Source organism: Triticum aestivum, chromosome 4B, assembly GCF_018294505.1.
Source record: "Triticum aestivum cultivar Chinese Spring chromosome 4B, IWGSC CS RefSeq v2.1, whole genome shotgun sequence".
In the NCBI taxonomy this organism is placed as follows: Eukaryota; Viridiplantae; Streptophyta; class Magnoliopsida; order Poales; family Poaceae; genus Triticum; species Triticum aestivum.
This window is the reverse complement of record NC_057804.1, coordinates 175366539-175380425: the sequence shown is the minus strand read 5'-3', so window position 1 is coordinate 175380425 and position 13887 is coordinate 175366539.

The window sequence follows — 13887 nt, the reverse complement described above, 5'->3', positions numbered from 1 at the left end:
TGGGAATCTTGACTTAGACATGTTTCATGACATCGACAAGAAAGTGAAGCATCGCGATGCGCCCTCTTAAGGCCGTGTTGGCTGATAATATGAGCGCGCGCGACTGAAGCCTTTTCGATCAAGATATCCAGGGCGAAATACGCCAATCCATATAGATCTCCGACAAGGAAGACCGAAACTCGTCAGCGGCTAGATCCAAGAGGTTGACATCCAGCAGAAAGACGACTTGACAGAAAAGAGGCTAAGGGATAAATCTATTTCTCCGACAAGTATTTTCAGATGGATAGAGTATAATACAAATTTGATATTTGCTATTATTATTTTTGGCCAATAATCATATGCTAAGGGCATTTCTAACCAAACCCCTAAAAGTTAAGGGAGTATCTCACAGAGTAAAGTTAGTGGAAGAAAACTTTACTCCACTAAGGGTGGCCGCACCTAACCGATCCCCTATACTTGGTGGAGTAAAAGCAAAATTGTGTAGATTTTGTGTCCTAGCCACATGAACTTCAAACGTTCACAATATATATCTTAAAGCATTCAAATTAAAACATGCATAGCATAACCTTCATAACATAAAGTTTCATCGTCGTGTTTTTCAAATTAAAACATGCAAAATTCATTGAAAAAGACATCACTTCAAACACAATGTTTGATCCAAAATCACCACAAACATAGCATTTAAATCATCACCACCATCCTCTTTGTGATTGTAGTTGGCGGTGCGTGACTGTGACGCCCCCGATTCAATCGTACACTAATCATGCACGCAAATGTGTACGATCAAGATCAGGGACTCACGGGAAGATATCACAACACAACTCTACAAATAAAATAAGTCATACAAGCATCATAATACAAGCCAGGGGCCTCGAGGGCTCGAATACAAGTGCTCGATCATAGACGAGTCAGCGGAAGCAACAATATCTGAGTACAGACATAAGTTAAACAAGTTTGCCTTAAGAAGGCTAGCACAAACTGGGATACAGATCGAAAGAGGCGCAGGCCTCCTGCCTGGGATCCTCCTAACTACTCCAGGTCGTCGTCAGCGGGCAGCACGTAGTAGTAGGCACCTCCGGTGTAGTAGGGGTCGTCGTCGACGGTGGCGTCTGGCTCCTGGACTCCAGCATCTGGTTGCGACAACCAGAAAGAAGGAAAGGGGGAAAAAGGGGGGAGAAAGCAACCGTGAGTACTCATCCAAAGTACTCGCAAGCAAGGAACTACACTACATATGCATGGGTATATGTGTAAGGAGGCCATATCAGTGGACTGAACTGCAGAATGCCAGAATAAGAGGGGGATAGCTAGTCCTGTCGAAGACTACGCTTCTGGTCACCTTCGTCTTGCATCAAGTAGAAGAGAGTAGATTGAAGTCCTCCAAGTAGCATCTCCAAGTAACATCTCAATAGCATAATCCTACCCGGCGATCCCCTCCTCATATCCCTGAGGTAGAGCGACCACCGGTTGTATCTGGCACTTGGAAGGGTGTGTTTTATTAAGTATCCGGTTCTAGTTGTCATAAGGTCAAGGTACAACTCCAAGTCGTCCTGTTACCGAAGATCACGGCTATTCGAATAGATTAACTTCCCTGCAGGGGTGCACCACATAGCCCAACACGCTCGATCCCATTTGGCCGGACACACTTTCCTGGGTCATGCCCGGCCTCGGAAGATCAACACGTCGCAGCCCCACCTAGGCAAAACAGAGAGGCCAGCACGCCGGTCTAAACCTAAGCGCGCAGGGGTCTGGGCCCATCGCCCTGAGCACACCTGCACGTTGCGTGGGCGGCCGAAAGCAGACCTAGCCTAGTGGCGTTCCAGTCCAATTCGGCGCGCGCCGCTCCGTCGCTGACGTCTGAAGTGCTTCGGCTGATACCACGACGTCGGGATACCCATAACTACTCCCACGTAGATGGTTAGTGCGTATAGGCTCGTAGCCAGACTCAGATCAAATACCAAGATCTCGTTAAGCGTGTTAAGTGTCCGCGAACGCCGAACAGGGCCAGGCCCACCTCTCTCCTAGGCGGTCTCAACCTGCCCTGTCGCTCCGCCACAAAGATCCACACAGAGGGCCGTCGGGACAAAGGTCCTTTCAGCCCCCAATCCGTGAATCACTCGCGGGTACTCTTCGAGCTGACCCGACTTTAGTCACCATCTGTATAGTATGTATGTATGTATAGTATATACCCGTGATCACCTCCCAGGTGATCACGGCCCGATAGTATAGCAAGGCAGACTGACAAGAATGTAGGGCCAATGATGATAAACTAGCATCCTATACTAAGCATTTAGGATTGCAGGTAAGGTATCAACAGGTGTAGCAACAATGTCAGGCTATGCATCAGAATAGGATCAACAGAAAGCAGTAACATGCTACACTACTCTAATGCAAGCAGTATAGAGTAGAATAGGCGATATCTGGTGATCAAGGGGGGGGGCTTGCCTGGTTGCTCTGGCAAGAGAGAGGGGTCGTCAACTCCGTAGTCGAACTGGGCAGCAGCAGCGTCGGTCTCGTAGTCTACCGGAGAGAAGAGGGGGAAGAAACAATGAATACCAAGTAAACAGATGCATATCGATGCATGACATGTCAAGAAGCGATGCTAGGCGTGCCCTAACGTGGTATAAGGTGGTACTGGTCAAGGGGGAATCATCCGGGAAAGTATTCCCGGTGTTTCGTGTTTTCGGGCAGAGGAGCCGGAGGGGGAAAGTTGCGGGTTCGATAGGTTAGGGGGTGTGGTGGACGAACGGACTGCGTATCCGGAATCGTCTCGTCGTTCTGAGCAACTTTCATGTTGAAAATATTTTAATCCGAGTTACGGATTAAAAGATATGATTTTTAAAAGATTTTAACAATTTTGGAATTTAATTATTTATTTAATTAATTCGAAAAAAATGTATTTATGACGTCAGCATGATGTCATGCTGACGTCAGCAGTCAACAGGGGTTGACTGAGTCAACCCTGACATGTGGGTCCAGTGGGACCCACCTGTCATTCTCTATTTAAATTAATTAGGGTTTAGGTTAATCTAATTACAGTTTAATTAAACTTAACTAGTTAATTAATTTAATTAAACCGGATTAATTAACTTAATTAATTAATTAATTAATTAATAATATTATTAAATCATTTTAATTTTATTAATTATATTTATTGTTTTTATTTATTTTATTATTTATTTATTTATTATATTTTTATTATTATTATTATTATTATTTTTTAATGTTCTGGGGCGAGGGCCCCGTTTGTCATAGGCACAGAGGCCTTGCGGGTCGGGCGCGGGTGCGGGCACGCGCCCATCAGGGCCACCAGGGGGGCGCCGGCGATAGCAGGGCACGGCGAGGCCGGCCGCCGGAGGCGACAGCGGTGAGGCCACGGCGGGACGGCGCCAGGGCGCGGCAGCAGAGGCGAGGACGCGGGGAGCAAGGGAGAGGGCGAGGCAGAGAGGCCTCAGCGGGGCGAGGCCGCGGTGGTGCGCGGGCGGCCGGAGCCGGCGACGGGGAGGCCAGGGGCGTCGGCGGCGTTCGGGAGGGGACTAGGGGGAGAGAGGGGACCGATGGGGGAGGGGAGTGCGGAGACGAGGCGCACCAGGACGCACGCGTGCCGTGGCCGCGGCGACGAGCGCCGGGCGCGCACGGTGGTGCGTCGAGCAGGGGAGGGGAGGAGAGGTCGGGGGCGGGACGGCCCGGCGCGGCAGGGGGGAAGAGGCCCCGGCCGAACGGAGGAGGCGCGAGGGGAGGGGGGCACGCGGGCGCGGCCGTGCGGAACGAGGCCGGCACGGGCACGGCCGCCCGGGAAGGGATCGGCGACGACTAGCGCGAGCGCGCGAGGGAGAGAGAGGGAGCGAGGCGGGGCTCACTGAGGCCGTAGGGGGAATGGCAGCGTGCTCGGGGGAGGTCGAGGACGACCGGCGAGGAGGAGGGCGGGGAGGCGTCCGGCGGCGACGGGGCGGTGGCGTGGTCGCCCCGATCTCGATCCAGATCGGGGGAGTGAGGGGAGAGTGGGGATCGGGAGTGGGCTAGGGTTTCCGTCGTGGGGGATAAGGGGAGAGGGGTGGGGGCCGGCCGGGCCTGGTGGTGGCCCAGTTGGCCTGTGGTCAGCTGGGCCGAAGCCCAGGGGGTTTCTTTTCTTTCTTTTTTTTATTGTTTTCTGTTTTCTTTTTATTTATTTTCTTTTATGTTTTTTTATTATCTATAAACACTTAGGCATTTAATAAAAATTTGTTTGTTGCATCATAATTACCCTTGTAATATTCGTCAACCACCGAACAATTTTATTTTAAATTTTGAAAACTTTTATTGTTTTCATCAATTTGAATTTTGAATTTGAACGGTTTCGAATTATTTCGAGGATAGCAACAGTAATCGGGATGACGTGCCATGATTAGCGTGGGATTACTGTAGCAAGATTATCCGGGCGTTACAAATCTCCTCCACTACAAGAAATCTCGTCCCGAGATTTTAGGAGGTAGAAGGAAACAGTGCGGGGTATTCATCACGCAGGCGATCCTCGCGTTCCCAGGTGGCTTCGTCTTCAGAGTGATTCGACCACTGGACCTTGAGGAACTTGATCGCCTTCTGGCGTGTGCGGCGTTCAGCTTGGTCGAGAATGCGGACCGGATGCTCTTTATAGGAGAGGTCCTGTTGCAATTCGAGCACTTCATGATCCACAGCTCGGATTGGGTCCTTGAAGCAACGGCGGAGTTGTGACACATGGAACACATCGTGAACCTGAGAAAGGTTCGACGGAAGCTCCAGTTGATATGCCACTTTTCCACGCCTCTCCAGAATAGTGAATGGGCCAATATAGCGAGGAGCTAGCTTGCCCTTGATCCCGAAGCGGTGAGCACCCTTCATTGGTGTAACGCGAAGATAGGCCTTTTCGCCAGGTTGATAGACCATGTCTTTATGATGACGGTCATAATTACTCTTCTGGCGTGACTGAGCAGTCTTGAGATTCTCGCGAATAATGCGGACTTGTTCTTCGGCATGTTGGATAATATCCGGACCGAAGAGTGGACGTTCCCCAGTTTCTGACCAGTTCAGAGGGGTTCGGCACTTTCGTCCATATAACACTTCGAAGGGGGCCATCTTCAGACTAGCTTGATAGCTATTATTATAAGAGAACTCAGCATACGGAAGAGATTCCTCCCATTTCTTGCCGAAGGAAATAACACAAGCTCGAAGCATGTCTTCGAGAACTTGGTTGACACGTTCAACTTGCCCTTGTGACTGAGGATGAAAAGCAGTGCTGAAAGACAGATGAGTGCCCATAGCTTCTTGGAAACTTGCCCAGAATCTTGAAGTGAATAAACTGCCACGGTCTGAACTGATAACCAGCGGAATACCGTGAAGCGAGACAATTCTGGTCATGTAGAGGTTTGCCAGCTGACTAGCAGTGATCGTTTCCTTGACAGCCAGAAAATGTGCAACTTTAGAAAGTCGGTCAATGACGACAAGAATAGCATCATTGCCTTTCTGCGATTTGGGGAATCCAGTAACGAAGTCCATTTCAACATGGTCCCATTTCCATTCAGGAATAGATATAGGTTGTAGAGTTCCAGCAGGCCTTTGATGTTCTGCTTTGATACGACGGCAAACGTCACATTCAGCAACATAACGAGCAATGTCTTGCTTCATATTAGACCACCAGAATCTCTGGCGGATGTCTTGGTACATCTTTGTACTACCAGGGTGGATACAAAGAGGCGTATCATGAGCTTCTTTCATAACTTTTGGAGTCAGATTTAGGTTTTCCCTCTTACTCGGTACCACTAGGCGACCTTTGAAGAATAGGGTGCCTGCGTCATCCACAGTGAAGAATGAGGGCTTTCCTTCTGCGAGATAACGTTTAATCCTCTCGACTTCATCGTCACATTTCTGTATCCATTTGATGGTGTCCACAAGATCTGGTTTCGCAACCAGGGTATTGAGAGAACCCCTGGAAACAACATGGAGGTTCATCTTGCGTAACTCCGGGGGAGGGGGAGCGAGTGCACCCGGAGGAACAATATGGAGGTTTAGCTTTCTGAATTCTTCAACAAGTGAGGGCTGAACTTTGTGAACCTGGAGGTGGTTGCAGTAAGACTTGCGGCTCAAGGCATCAGCCATTACATTAGCCTTGCCTGGGGTATAGGAAATACCCAAATCAAAGTCTGCAACAGTCTCCATCCATCTCTGCTGACGGAGGTTCAGGTCTGGCTGAGTAAATAGATACTTCAGACTTTGGTGGTCAGTGAAGATCTCGCAACGATTACCGAGTAGGTAATGTCGCCACTGTTTTAGTGCATGAATGACAGCAGCAAGTTCGAGGTCGTGAACTGGGTAGTTCTCCTCGTGAGGGCGCAATTGCCGAGAGGCATAAGCAACCACTTTGCGCTCTTGCATTAGGACACAGCCTAGTCCTTGACGGGAAGCGTCGCAGTAAATGACGAAGTCCTTCTTAGTATCAGGAGGAGCTAGTACTGGGGCAGAAGTCAACTTGTCCTTGAGTGCCTGGAAACTTTCCTGACATTTATCTGTCCATTGGAACTTGACGCCCTTATGCAATAGGTTAGTCAGAGGCCTGGCAATCTTGGAGAAGTTCTCGACGAATCGACGGCAGTAGCTGGCGAGACCGAGAAAACTTCTGACTTGCTTAACGTTCTTCGGAGGAGTCCAATCGAGAATAGCCTGAACTCGTTCAGGGTTGACGGCAATACCATCCTTAGAGATGACATGCCCGAGATAGGTTACTTCGGGAAGCCAGAATTCACATTTGGAGAACTTGGCATAAAGTTGATGCTCTCGTAGCTTTTCCAGCACGAGGCGAAGATGTTCAGCATGTTCCTCTTCGTTCTTGGAAAATACCAGAATATCATCCAGATAAACCACGACGAACTTGTCGAGGTAATCCATGAATATATAGTTCATCAGGCGAGAGAAGGTGGCTGGAGCATTGGTTAAGCCGAAAGACATGACGGTGTACTCGTATGAACCATAACGAGTCACGAATGCGGTCTTGGGGATATCTTCCTCACGAACACGGATCTGGTGGTAACCCAACCTCAAGTCGAGTTTAGAGAACACTGATGATCCAGCCAATTGATCATACAGATCATTGATCCGAGGAAGAGGATACTTATTCTGAATGGTAGCTTGATTTATAGGACGGTAGTCTTGGACCAATCGGTTTGTCCCATCTTTCTTCTTGACAAAGAGAGAAGGTGCTCCCCAAGGAGAGCAACTTGGGCGAATGAAACCACTTTGAAGAGATTTATCGATTTCCTCCTTAAGCTCAAGGAGTTCATGCGGCGGCATCTTGTAGGGTCGCTTGGCTATAGGAGTGGTGCCTGGTTTCAAGTCGATGACGAATTCGACAGCTCTAGCAGGGGGAATCCCTGGGAGTTCTTCAGGAAAGACGTCTAAGAATTCACGCACGACGGGAATGTTTTCAATGCCCTCGAGTGGTGCAGCGTTCAATGCGTTTAAGGCATAAAGCCTGGCCTCGGCATTCCGAACCAGATGAGCATCGTAGCTAATTATTTCATCAGAAGGGTGTAGCAGATGGACGGTCTTGGTGGCGCAAACGATAGAAGCAGTATGCGCCTTTAACCAATCCATTCCCAGAATGAGATCAATGCTACAGGACTTCAGTACGATGGGAGAGACAAGGAATTCCAGTCCTTCAATTTCTACAGGGACGTCGTTGCAAATCATGGAGGTTCGACATTGGCCCGCAGGGGTGTGCACTAATAGTGAAGCATTCATGTCCTCACATTTAATGTCGTGCAAGCATGCAAAATCTTCTGACATGAATGAATGCGATGCACCTGTATCGAATAAAACAGATGCTGGTACTGAATTTACGAGGAGTGTACCCATCACAGTAGCAGGCTGGTCTTGAGCTTCATTCAGATCAATGTGGTTGGCATGAACACGGCCATAAGACTTGGCATGTTGTTGCGGGCCTGGTTGTTCCCACGGCCAGTTGCTGGAAGGGCCAGTTGATTCTGTCTCTGGTTGCATTCCCTAGCACGGTGCCCTGGTTGTCCGCACCTGAAGCACAACCCATTCTCGGGGGTAGGAACAGGAGCTTGGGGTGGTGGAGCTGGAAGCCTCGGCTGCCTAGTTGGAGCAGCCGGCAGACGAGGTGCAGCATAAGACTGCCTTGGGGCAGGTGCAGTTGGACGGTACATGCTGTTCGGGATCCATATCTTACGCTTCTGCGAGGGCGGGCCCGAAGATGAGCCCGTGTCACGGTTGCGCCTTTGAGAGCTCTGGTGTTCTTGCAGACCAGTCTCGACATTGATGGCCTTGTTCACCAAGGTGGCGAAATCGGCAAAGTCATGCACTAGAAGTGTGAGCTTGATGTCAGCTTGAAGGCCTTCACGGAACTTCTCCTGTCTGCGAGCATCAGTTGCAATGTCTTCTTCAGCATAGCGGGATAAGTCCAGAAACTCCCGCTGATAAGCTTCAACAGTCTTGTTGCCTTGGGTGAGGTTGCGAAACTCACGCTTCTTCCTGTCCATGATTCCCTGAGGAATGAAGCGGGCACGGAAGGCAGCCTGAAAGTCTGGCCAGGAGATGATTGTCCCAACTGGCAGAGTACGCCTATGGCTGTCCCACCATTGAGCTGCGGGTCCCTTCAGGAAGAAGGAAGCAAAAGTGACATAGCTGGCAGGGGCTACATCAGCAGACTCCATCTCATAGGTGATGTCACGGAGCCAGTCATCAGCATCCAGCGGCTGGGTTGAGCTGCGGTACACACTTGGGTTGAGGCGTATGAAATCCTGCAGAGTTGTTGTGTTTGGATGCTGGTTCATATTGGGGCGAGGAAACTGAGCCATCATGTTTTCCATGAACTGGCGATTCATCTCAAGCTGTTGGATCATACCAGCCATGTACTCAGGCGGTGGTGGGAAGTTGCCACCACGACCACGACCAGCTGGTCTAACCATCCTGCTAATATATAACAGGGGTAGTTCAGTATTGAGAATTTGCATAGACAAGAGTCATTCATGATGAAACATGCATAATGAAAGGAGCACGACAGATACCACATAGATAGTCGGCATAACTTACAAAAGGGGTCGGACATAGAGTTCAGTACACAGAGTTCCGTACATAGACTAAGTCATCATAGGCGGCACGCAGGCTCGCGAGTGCATCTAAAACTAATGAGCAAGACTACATCAGTCCCAGGAGGTACTGTGAAGGTAGCTGTAACCTGACAGCTGGTAGTGAGGCAACGGATAGTCCTCCACGTCAGTGGCCTGGGGGCCGCGGATACTCTGGTGTAGAACCCGACGCTCAGGTGGCAGAAGAGGACCAAGTGCGGGAGAGTAGCCTCCCACCTCTGGCCATCCGACACCGTGGGGCATCACGGTCCTGGCTGGGTAGATCGCAGAACGCGGCAGCTGTCCAGACCGGACAAAGGGGTGCAACCGCGTCAGAGCCCTGTAAAGGTGCTGACGAGTGGTGTACAACTCGTGGCGAAGAGCTCTGTTAGCTCGGTCCAGCCCATCAGCATGCAGAACCAGGCGCTGATGGTGGAAAGGCTCTCGGGTGACGGTGGAGTAGGCGGCAGTGTAGTATCCCTCCGCACCAACGTCAGATGCGATAGGAATGTGCCTGAAAGGGGAAGTGTCCAATGCCTGATACTCTCCACGAAGACGTGTCAGAGCAGCATGAGCCGCATCGTGGACTGCCATCTCGATGGTCACTCCAACACCATGAGCGGTGTGCAGCACGGTAGTGGACTCATACTCCCGAGAGTAGAGGTGGACGATGGCACGGTACTGCTCCTGGTTAAAGTCCTGGTACTCCTCGTAGACGGTGTACTCAGGGTGCCAGCGATAACCCAGATAGGTCATCATATCAGCTAGCACAGCAGGTGATCCTGAGGCACCAATGGCCGCAGTGTGGCGCACGACCTGCCTCGCGGGTTCCATCTGAAAACAAAGATGTTTCAATGGAGTCAAATGACAACACGGGCACTATTCAAAATGCTATCCTACAGAATAACTATGGCTTATCCAACTTCGGGGTGAACGTGGTAACGGGATCCTAATGTTAGAGTTAGTAAATTCGTTTAACCCGAGTAGAAAAGAGTTCAGAGTCCCAGAGTAAAGGTCGAGGAGTAAAAGATCCTAGTACCACCCGATGGCGACGTGGGCCCGTAAGGCACACAGCCAAGTTAGTAAAAGTTTTTGTAATGTCTAGACTCGACTTCGGCCAAGGAGTGTGGAAGGGGGATTCCTACAGGCAGTCGGCTCTGATACCAACTTGTGACGCCCCCGATTCAATCGTACACTAATCATGCACGCAAATGTGTACGATCAAGATCAGGGACTCACGGGAAGATATCACAACACAACTCTACAAATAAAATAAGTCATACAAGCATCATAATACAAGCCAGGGGCCTCGAGGGCTCGAATACAAGTGCTCGATCATAGACGAGTCAGCGGAAGCAACAATATCTGAGTACAGACATAAGTTAAACAAGTTTGCCTTAAGAAGGCTAGCACAAACTGGGATACAGATCGAAAGAGGCGCAGGCCTCCTGCCTGGGATCCTCCTAAACTACTCCAGGTCGTCGTCAGCGGGCAGCACGTAGTAGTAGGCACCTCCGGTGTAGTAGGGGTCGTCGTCGACGGTGGCGTCTGGCTCCTGGACTCCAGCATCTGGTTGCGACAACCAGAAAGAAGGAAAGGGGGAAAAAGGGGGGAGAAAGCAACCGTGAGTACTCATCCAAAGTACTCGCAAGCAAGGAACTACACTACATATGCATGGGTATATGTGTAAGGAGGCCATATCAGTGGACTGAACTGCAGAATGCCAGAATAAGAGGGGGATAGCTAGTCCTGTCGAAGACTACGCTTCTGGTCACCTTCGTCTTGCATCAAGTAGAAGAGAGTAGATTGAAGTCCTCCAAGTAGCATCTCCAAGTAACATCTCAATAGCATCCATAGTAATCCTACCCGGCGATCCCCTCCTCATATCCCTGAGGTAGAGCGACCACCGGTTGTATCTGGCACTTGGAAGGGTGTGTTTTATTAAGTATCCGGTTCTAGTTGTCATAAGGTCAAGGTACAACTCCAAGTCGTCCTGTTACCGAAGATCACGGCTATTCGAATAGATTAACTTCCCTGCAGGGGTGCACCACATAGCCCAACACGCTCGATCCCATTTGGCCGGACACACTTTCCTGGGTCATGCCCGGCCTCGGAAGATCAACACGTCGCAGCCCCACCTAGGCAAAACAGAGAGGCCAGCACGCCGGTCTAAACCTAAGCGCGCAGGGGTCTGGGCCCATCGCCCTGAGCACACCTGCACGTTGCGTGGGCGGCCGAAAGCAGACCTAGCCTAGTGGCGTTCCAGTCCAATTCGGCGCGCGCCGCTCCGTCGCTGACGTCTGAAGTGCTTCGGCTGATACCACGACGTCGGGATACCCATAACTACTCCCACGTAGATGGTTAGTGCGTATAGGCTCGTAGCCAGACTCAGATCAAATACCAAGATCTCGTTAAGCGTGTTAAGTGTCCGCGAACGCCGAACAGGGCCAGGCCCACCTCTCTCCTAGGCGGTCTCAACCTGCCCTGTCGCTCCGCCACAAAGATCCACACAGAGGGCCGTCGGGACAAAGGTCCTTTCAGCCCCCAATCCGTGAATCACTCGCGGGTACTCTTCGAGCTGACCCGACTTTAGTCACCATCTGTATAGTATGTATGTATGTATAGTATATACCCGTGATCACCTCCCAGGTGATCACGGCCCGATAGTATAGCAAGGCAGACTGACAAGAATGTAGGGCCAATGATGATAAACTAGCATCCTATACTAAGCATTTAGGATTGCAGGTAAGGTATCAACAGGTGTAGCAACAATGTCAGGCTATGCATCAGAATAGGATCAACAGAAAGCAGTAACATGCTACACTACTCTAATGCAAGCAGTATAGAGTAGAATAGGCGATATCTGGTGATCAAGGGGGGGGGCTTGCCTGGTTGCTCTGGCAAGAGAGAGGGGTCGTCAACTCCGTAGTCGAACTGGGCAGCAGCAGCGTCGGTCTCGTAGTCTACCGGAGAGAAGAGGGGGAAGAAACAATGAATACCAAGTAAACAGATGCATATCGATGCATGACATGTCAAGAAGCGATGCTAGGCGTGCCCTAACGTGGTATAAGGTGGTACTGGTCAAGGGGGAATCATCCGGGAAAGTATTCCCGGTGTTTCGTGTTTTCGGGCAGAGGAGCCGGAGGGGGAAAGTTGCGGGTTCGATAGGTTAGGGGGTGTGGTGGACGAACGGACTGCGTATCCGGAATCGTCTCGTCGTTCTGAGCAACTTTCATGTTGAAAATATTTTAATCCGAGTTACGGATTAAAAGATATGATTTTTAAAAGATTTTAACAATTTTGGAATTTAATTATTTATTTAATTAATTCGAAAAAAATGTATTTATGACGTCAGCATGATGTCATGCTGACGTCAGCAGTCAACAGGGGTTGACTGAGTCAACCCTGACATGTGGGTCCAGTGGGACCCACCTGTCATTCTCTATTTAAATTAATTAGGGTTTAGGTTAATCTAATTACAGTTTAATTAAACTTAACTAGTTAATTAATTTAATTAAACCGGATTAATTAACTTAATTAATTAATTAATTAATTAATAATTTATTAAATCATTTTAATTTTATTAATTATATTTATTGTTTTTATTTATTTTATTATTTATTATTTATTTATTTATATATTATTATTATTATTATTATTTTTTATTTTTTATGTTCTGGGGCGAGGGCCCCGTTTGTCATAGGCACAGAGGCCTTGCGGGTCGGGCGCGGGTGCGGGCACGCGCCCATCAGGGCCACCAGGGGGGCGCCGGCGATAGCAGGGCACGGCGAGGCCGGCCGCCGGAGGCGACAGCGGTGAGGCCACGGCGGGACGGCGCCAGGGCGCGGCAGCAGAGGCGAGGACGCGGGGAGCAAGGGAGAGGGCGAGGCAGAGAGGCCTCAGCGGGGCGAGGCCGCGGTGGTGCGCGGGCGGCCGGAGCCGGCGACGGGGAGGCCAGGGGCGTCGGCGGCGTTCGGGAGGGGACTAGGGGGAGAGAGGGGACCGATGGGGGAGGGGAGTGCGGAGACGAGGCGCACCAGGACGCACGCGTGCCGTGGCCGCGGCGACGAGCGCCGGGCGCGCACGGTGGTGCGTCGAGCAGGGGAGGGGAGGAGAGGTCGGGGGCGGGACGGCCCGGCGCGGCAGGGGGGAAGAGGCCCCGGCCGAACGGAGGAGGCGCGAGGGGAGGGGGGCACGCGGGCGCGGCCGTGCGGAACGAGGCCGGCACGGGCACGGCCGCCCGGGAAGGGATCGGCGACGACTAGCGCGAGCGCGCGAGGGAGAGAGAGGGAGCGAGGCGGGGCTCACTGAGGCCGTAGGGGGAATGGCAGCGTGCTCGGGGGAGGTCGAGGACGACCGGCGAGGAGGAGGGCGGGGAGGCGTCCGGCGGCGACGGGGCGGTGGCGTGGTCGCCCCGATCTCGATCCAGATCGGGGGAGTGAGGGGAGAGTGGGGATCGGGAGTGGGCTAGGGTTTCCGTCGTGGGGGAATAAGGGGAGAGGGGTGGGGGCCGGCCGGGCCTGGTGGTGGCCCAGTTGGCCTGTGGTCAGCTGGGCCGAAGCCCAGGGGGTTTCTTTTCTCTTTTTTTTATTTTTGTATTGTTTTCTGTTTTCTTTTTATTTATTTTCTTTTATGTTTTTTTTAATTATCTATAAACACTTAGGCATTTAATAAAAATTTGTTTGTTGCATCATAATTACCCTTGTAATATTCGTCAACCACCGAACAATTTTATTTTAAATTTTGAAAACTTTTATTGTTTTCATCAATTTGAATTTTGAATTTGAACGGT